We start from the raw sequence: 8,856 nt of genomic DNA, 5'->3' as shown, positions 1-8,856 counted from the left end.
TTGCAACAACTTTTGGGTCGTAACGTTGCAACAACTTTCGGGTCGTAACGTTGCAACAACTTTTGCGTCGTAATGTTGCAACAACTTTTGCGTCGTAACGTTGCAACGACTTTCGCGTCGTAACGTTGCAACGACTTTTGCGTCATAACGTTGCAACAACTTTCGCGTTGTAACGTTGCAACAACTTTCGCAGCGTAACGTTGCGACAACTTTTGCGTCGTAACCTTGCAACAACTTTTGGGTCGTAACGTTGCAACAACTTTCGGGTCGTAACGTTGCAACAACTTTTGAGTCGTAACGTTGCAACAACTTTCGGGTCGTAACATTGCGACAACTTTCGCGTCGTAGCTTAGCAACAACTTTTGCGTTACGACGCAAAAGTTGTTGCAACGTTACAACGCGAAAGTTGTTGCAACGTTATGATGCGAAAGTTGTCGCAACGTTACACGCGCGCACACACGCACGCACGCACGCACGTGTATGTGCACACACACGGACGAACGCACGCATGCACGCACGTGTAAGTTCACACGCACGCACGACCCGAAAGTTGTTGCAATGTTACGACGCAAAAGTTGTAGCAACGTTACGACGCAAAAGCTGTTGCAATGTTACGACCCGAAAGTTGTCGCAACGTTACGAAGCGAAAGTTGTTGCAACGTTACGGCGTGAAAGTTGTTGCAACGTTACGGCGCGAAAGTTGTTGCAACGTTACAACCCAAGAGTTGTCGCAACGTTACGACGCAAAAGTTGTTGCAACGTTACGACCCGAAAGTTGTCGCAACGTTACGATGCAAAAGTTGTTGCAACGTTACGACCCGAAAGTTGTCGCAACGTTACGACGCAAAAGTTGTTGCAACGTTACGACGCGAAAGTTGTTGCAACGTTACGACGCAAAAGTTGTTGCAACGTTACGACGCGAAAGTTGTTGCAACATTACGATGCAAAAGTTGTTGCAACGTTACAACGCAAAAGTTGTTGCAACGTTACGATGCGAAAGTTGTCGCAACGTTACGACGCAAAAGTTGTCGCAACGTTATGACGCGAAAGTTGTCGCAACGTTACGACGCGAGTTGTCGCAACGTTACGACGCGAAAGTTGTCGCAACGTTACGACGCGAAAGTCGTTGCAACGTTACGACGCGAAAGTCGTTGCAACGTTACGACGCAAAAGTTGTTGCAACATTACGACGCAAAAGTTGTTGCAACGTTACGACGCGAAAGTTGTCGCAACGTTACGACGCGAAAGTTGTCGCAACGTTACAACGCGAAAGTTGTCGCAACGCTACGACGCGAGTTGTCGCAACGTTACGACGCGAAAGTTGTCGCAACGTTACGACGCGAAAGTTGTTGAAACGTTACGACCCAAAAGTTGTTGCAACGTTACGACGTGAAAGTTGTTGCAACGTTACGGCGCGAAAGTTGTTGCAACGTTACGACCCAAAAGTTGTCGCAACGTTCCGACGCGAAAGTTGTTGCAACGTTACGACGCAAAAGGTATCGCAACGTTACGACCCGAAAGTTGTTGCAAGGTTACGACGCGAAAGTTGTTGCAACGTTACGACCCGAAAGTTGTTGCAACGTTACAACGCGAAAGTTGTTGCAACGTTATGATGCGAAAGTTGTCGCAACGTTACACGCGCGCACACACGCACGCACGTGTACGTACAAACACACGGACGAACGCACGCATGCACGCACGTGTAAGTTCACACGCACGCACGCACGCACGTGTACGTACACACGCACGCACGCACGTGTACGTACACACGCACGCACGCACGTGTACGTGCACACGCACGCACACTCATGCACGCACGTGTACGTTGACACGCACGCACGCACGCACGCACGCACGCACACACGTCTACGTGCACATGCACAGTGCACACACGCGCACACACGCACGCACGCACGTGTACGTGCACACACACGGACGCGCGCACGCACGCATGCACGCACGCGTACGTGCAAACGCACGCACGCACGCACGAACATGTACCGGCACACGCGCGCACGGACGCACGTGTACGTGCACACACACGGACGCACGCACGCACGCATGCTCGCACGCGTACGTGCACACGCACCGGCACACGCGCGCACGCACGCACGTGCACGTGCAAGCAGGCACGCATGCACGCACGTGTACGTGCACACGCACGCAGGCACGCATGCACGCACGTGTACGTGCACACGCACGCAGGCACGCATGCACGCACGTGTACGTGCACACGCACGCACGTGTACGTGCACACGCACGCACGTGTACGTGCACATGCACGCACATGTACGTGCACACGCACGCACTCACTCATGCACGCACGTGTACGTGCACACGCATGCACGCACGTGTACGTGCACACGCACGCACGCACGCACGTGTACTTGCACACGCACGCACGCACACACTCATGCACGCACGTGTACGTGCACACACACGGACGCACGCACGCGTACGTGCACACGGACGCACGCGCGCACGCACGAACGTGTACCGGCACACACGCGCACGCACGTACGTCTACGTGCACACGCACGCACACACTCATGCACGCACGCGTACGTGCACACGCACGCACGCACGCACGCACGTCTACGTGCACATGCACACACGCACGCACGTGTACGTGCACACACACGGACGCACGAATGCACGCGTGCGTACGTGCACACGCACGCACGCACGTTTACATACGCACGCATGCATAATATATCGGTAATAATCGCTATCGGGTGTTGTCGTGTAGACGCAACTTAATTCGAGCTAAGCGTCGTCGTGTAGAGTGGCGCCACCGTCGTTCTAATCAAACTGTAGTCGTTAGTTTTAAAACATTTAAACAATATATTTCTAATGGTAATATTTTAACCTAACTTAACTGAAAATACCCCTTGAACCTAGAGTAGAGGATCCCTTTAACTTCGGTGATCGGACGAGATCCGGTGCTTTCAGCATGGTATGGCCGTAGACAGAATATGGTGCTTCACAGTCGCTCACTATTGCAACGATTCGTCGGCCCGGTGCAAACGCAGTCTGGCCATTCTGCACGCACGCCGGGTGCATCAAAAAAAATTTAAATACTCGCATCATGTCAGTGCGACTATAAGCCAGTTCATAATTACAGTCTGCGCATGTGTGAACTTTGCCACGAATTCTTCCGGGATAGGTCATTTGAGAAAAACATTTCGTATTTCGACAGCACATTACACATACGCATGCATGTGTCGTTGTAATGCTACAGTCTTCGCGTGTGCACATACACGTGCGTGCGTGCGTGTGCACATACACGTGCACTCGTGCGTGCGTGTGCACGTACACAGACTACATGTACACGTGTACTGAACCGAGAGCGCAGCCGCACTCGAGATTTGACCTATTTTTGTCACAAATGACCCGGTGACCTGTGACGTCACACAACCCAATGGCTACATACGAACTCGCTTATTGTGTCGCGTACTGCGAAACATTATGTCGTCGTGACAGCGTTATTGGAGGAGGTATTGTATTATATAGCATATAGAGGACGCTGTCAGCACTGGCGGGAACACGAAATTTTTTTTCTCAACTAATAATAGTAATATTGATCAATATTCATCTTACCTACGCTAAAATATCATCGATTTCATTGAATTTCAACTGATGTTTTGTCTGCAACTAACTGCAAGAGGACCTCACACCTGCACGTTAGATCGACTGTTGCAGTACGGCAAAGTTTGCCATAACAACTGACTGCATCTTGCCTGCAACATCGTATCTCAGCCTAATCATCATGTCAAAAAAAGCTATGGAGGACCTCCTTAAAAGAATGGATGACATGGAAGACAACCTACGAACGGCTATGAACACCGAGTCGCAAAAGGTAACGACTAGATTAGAGGATTTAGACAAAAATATGAAGGAACTAACATCAAGCCAGCAATTCATATCAGACACATTTGAAGAAATAAAATCTGAAAGCTACCATCTACAGCCTAGAAAGAAGCAATAATGATACCAACAGGGAAGTTGATGATCTCGAGCAGTATGGACGACGCGATACGCTAGAGATTTGGAATATCCCCTACGTAGTAAACGAGAACTTGAATGGTGTACTAAAAACAATTGCATCAAGCATGAAAATTGAATTATCAGACCAGGACATCAGCACAGTTCACAGATTGCCACCGTTAAGGTCTGGAGCACTGCCGAATTAGGTAATTGCTAAATTTGTCAAACGTGACAAACGAAATGAACTAATGGCTAACAAGAAACATGTGGGGTCGGCTGATCGGCTAGGATTTACCTCAACTGAGAAAATATACATCAACGAGAGCCTCACCAAAGCTCGCCGAGCTTTGTTCAACAAATGCCTGGCTGCAAAAAGAAATGGAGGATTCAAACACCTATGGACAAGGTTGGGTAGGATCTACATCAGGAAGACAAACGAAACGGACATATAGCTCAACTTCAATCTCGGAGCCGATCTGTTGAATAACCTACCACATGTAACATATTGTACCTCTTGTAATTCAGGTAGCTACCGATGGTTCATTTCCCTTGTAGAAAAGGCTTAAAGCCATGTAAGTCTCACCAATGTGCTATTTTATGCAACGTATGTCAAATTTGGTCTCACACAAAATGCACAACTTGGACGAAGCAACAATTTGAATCCTTGGGTACCTCGAGCAAACCATTTTATTGTTACTCCTGTATTGAAACAATTCTTCCTTTTCAGAAAATTAATGATGAAGACCTTATAGACACTTAAGTTCCACTTTTCCTTTACTTGAACTAATTAATCCTCTAATGTCTTCCCTTACAAATTCTGAACTATATGATCCTATTAAAAACGACGATCGTCTCGACCATGACCATGACCATGACCATGACCATGACCATTATTTGAGACGTCCAAACAGTAACTATATGAAACCTGAAACCCTTCGACAACTAATCTGTAATGACAAGCCAAACGACCTGTACATACTACATATAAATGCACGAAGTTTACAAAAGAATTTAACATACCTCCTAGATTTACTTGTTCAATTAAATACTGCTAAAATTCCTGACCTAATTGCAATTTCTGAAACTAAATTAGGATCCAGCATGCACTATAACATTGATATACATGGTTATACATTCATTTGACAGGATTCAGCTACTAATGCTGGAAGAGTTGGGTTGTATATAAGAGATAGCTTTAATTATACTTTGCGGCATGATATATCATTGACAGGAGTGCATGCTGAGCAATTGTGGATCACATTAGGTAACTTCAATAAAAAAAACTACAGTTGGTGTCATCTATCGACACCCGAACAATGAAATACAGCCCTTTGAAACACAAATGAACGATATTCTCAATTTTTTTTTAATTCTTCAGGTAACTATTACATTTGTGGCGATTTTAACATAGAACCTTTGAAACAGGAATCGAACACCCAAACCAGCAACTATATTAATATGCTCTACTCAAATCAATTTATGCCTCTAATTACTAAACCAACTCGTATTACCCAATCATCTAAAACACTTATTGACCATTTTTACACTAACAATCTCAGCAATATTATAAACTCTGGTATAATTACACATAAAATTTCAGACCATTTACCGATTTTTATTCTTGTGCAACATAATAGGGTAGATCAAAAAAAGAAAATTGTCATACGTTCAATGAGAAATTTTAATCACGAAATGTTTTATGATAGTCTACAACAGGAACTGGATTTAGTTAATTTTGAATCTACTGAATCTAACTTAGGCTTCAACCAGTTTATTGCTATATTTAAAAATAATCTGGATAAACATGCACCATTGATAACTTTATATCTAGGACTAAATCAAAATTTTGTTCAAAACCATGGATCACTGCGGGTATACGGACATCAATTAAATTCAAATCAAAACTATTTCATTCCCATTACTTAAAAGGAACTGAGGCTATGCGTCGCTTATACAAGAAATACTCTAATAAGTTCACACATATTAAAGAAATCTCTAAAAAACAACATTATAATAAATTACTAGCTGTGAATAAAAACAATATGAGAAACACATGGACCACATTCAATGAAATAATTAAACTAAAAAATAAAGTTTCTGTTAATCCCGATATTCACTTACCTGAAAACAGTTCAATTTCTAGTTCAAAAGCAGTTAGTGACAAATTTAATAAGTACTTTCAAAGCATTGGTGTGTCAATGTCTAATAAAATAAAAAAGACGGATACTCCTTTTCAGAACTTTTTATTGAATCCAGTTACAAACTTTTTATTGACTCCTATTGTAAATGAAGACGTCATCTCTATCTTCAAAAGTATGAATATCAATAAGGCAACTGGGCCCGATGAAGTACCAGCTAAATTTTATAAATCGGCCTCTCATATTATTTCCCATGTCTTAACAATTTTGTTCAATTCCTCTATTAACAGTGGGAAATTTCCGGACCAACTCAAAACAGCCAAAATAATTCCTTTACATAAAACCGGTTCACAGATTGAACCAGCTAACTATCGGCCTATATCTCTCTTATCCCCATTATCAAAAAAAAATGAAAAACTAAATTATCTTCGCCTCACTAAATTTTTAAATCAAAATAATGTTCTTAGTAAGTATCAATTTGGGTTTCAAAAAAACTACTCTACTGCACTAGCTACAGCTGAAATCTTTGATAACTTGGTTAATGCATTAGACTCTCGATTGCATACTTGCTGCATTTTTCTGGACCTTTCCAAAGCGTTCGATACAGTTAAGTTGAGTTAAATATATTACTCACAAAAATGGAACATTATGGTATCAGAGGTCTGGCTTTAGATTTTTTTCGACAATACTTAACTAATCGTTAGCACTATACATCTATAAATTCATACAAATCAAACTTGGCTGAGACAACCTGTGGTGTCCCCTCAAGGATCTACCCTAGCTAGGTCCTTTACTCTTTCTTATTTATGTTAACGATCTCCCCAATGCTACCAATTTTAACACCTGTTTTGCTGATGATACTAACATATTTGTGACAACTAAAAACATCGGTGATCTTCAACACTTAGTAAATACCGAAATTAAAAAAATTGACATGTGGATGTCATGAGCAAATATCCTATCAGTCAACTATCAAAAAACCAAGTTCATTATTATTTCTAACTCAAAGGAACAGAACAACAACTTTAGCGTGAAAATGGGAAACCACCAGCTTCCTTCTACATCCACTATAAAATATCTAGGAATCTTCATTAATAATCGTCTTACATGGAAGAATCATATTACCTATATTTCGACAAAAATTGCAATATCAACAGGTATTATATCTAAACTTAGACACTATATTCCACAAGATCTGCTTACTACTATATATTATTCTCTGGTTTATCCCTATCTAACATACGCAGTATTAACATGGGCTACAGCCAACAAAACTACACTGAAACCTCTACAAACAGCTCAAAATAAAATTGTCAAACTTATAAAATTTGCTCACTGGAGAGACCCCTTATTTCCACAAATTGCATTTACTCAAACTAATCGACATCTATAATCTAGACTCTAGAGTTAGGTAAATTTATGTATAAATACAATACAGGGACTCTCCCTGAATTGTTTTGCAACTACTTTAAGAGAACTTCTGATACACCTCATTATCAGACTAGAGCAGCAACTAACCAATTTTTCTTTATCCCTAGAGTATCTACAACTATTGGTTTTAAATCCATCAAATCTGCAGGAGCAAAACTTTGGAATTCAAATTCCTAAACAATTACTAAATTACGTACCATTAAAAAGTTCAGCTATGCGCACAAAGCACACATGATTCAACATTACACTCCTTCGTGACTAACTACACCTAGTCAATTTTGATTCTCCCGTTGTTTATTCTAGATGTTTTGCTTGTATGTGTTGTTTTGTTCTTTAGTTTGATTGTTTTTTTGTATACATTCAATCATTGACATAAATTGTAATATAGGCCATTTAAGTTATTCTTGATTACCATGTAAATATTCTATTACTATACATACTGATTACTGTACCCTGATACTGATTACTCTTGCATGTAATTATCAATTGTCAAATCTAAATTATATAAGGGTGTTATATATGCTTACTTACATAGTAATTTCCTTATTTCATTATTTTCCTATCTTACGTGACTGCCTTATACATATTCTTGATAAGTATTTCTTTATATGCTATATTTCTTTTCTCACCTATGTATGTTCAGTTTGAAAAACCGTTTTGTTTGTTTTGTTCTTTATTTTGATTAGTTTTTCATACATTTAATCATGACATTGACATAAATTGTAATATATGCCGCTTAAGTTATTCGTTATTAGCATGTAAATATTCGATTACTACATATATTTCATTTATATGTGTCCAACATATTTTGTACATAACTTCATGTTTGCTGCTTGTTCTATTTCCAATTATTTTCAATTTTGCTTTTGTTTTATTGTTATCATACAAACATTTTGTTCAAATATTTCTCATCATACATCTGATTCTTATGACAGATGCCTTTATACTTAATTAATTTCTCTAAGGGTTGGCTGACTAGATAACCGTATGGTCTTTTCGCCATCCCTTCACTGCACGTTATTTATATTTTGTTAAAAATCCTTGTATCTGCTGATATTGAAAGTGATAAAATAGACTCTCTTATCTTATCTTATCTAATTGTATTGTGTCGAAAAAATGACATTATGTGCACAAGAAATGCAAGTGCAAAAGCCTACAGCATCCGGTCAGCTATACCTCTGGTCAACAGGCCAATCCGGTAACAGAGCCCCCCAGCTAACACAAAAACGTTCACATAACGTTATTTTAAGGTTATGTTTTGGTTTGGATAACGTTATACACCAACGTTATAAATACGAAA

This window comes from Priapulus caudatus, unplaced genomic scaffold, assembly GCF_000485595.1.
Source record: "Priapulus caudatus unplaced genomic scaffold, Priapulus_caudatus-5.0.1 Scaffold241, whole genome shotgun sequence".
Lineage (NCBI taxonomy): Eukaryota > Metazoa > Priapulida > Priapulimorpha > Priapulimorphida > Priapulidae > Priapulus > Priapulus caudatus.
The sequence above is the reverse complement of the archived record's forward strand: the minus strand, read 5'-3'. Positions refer to the sequence as shown.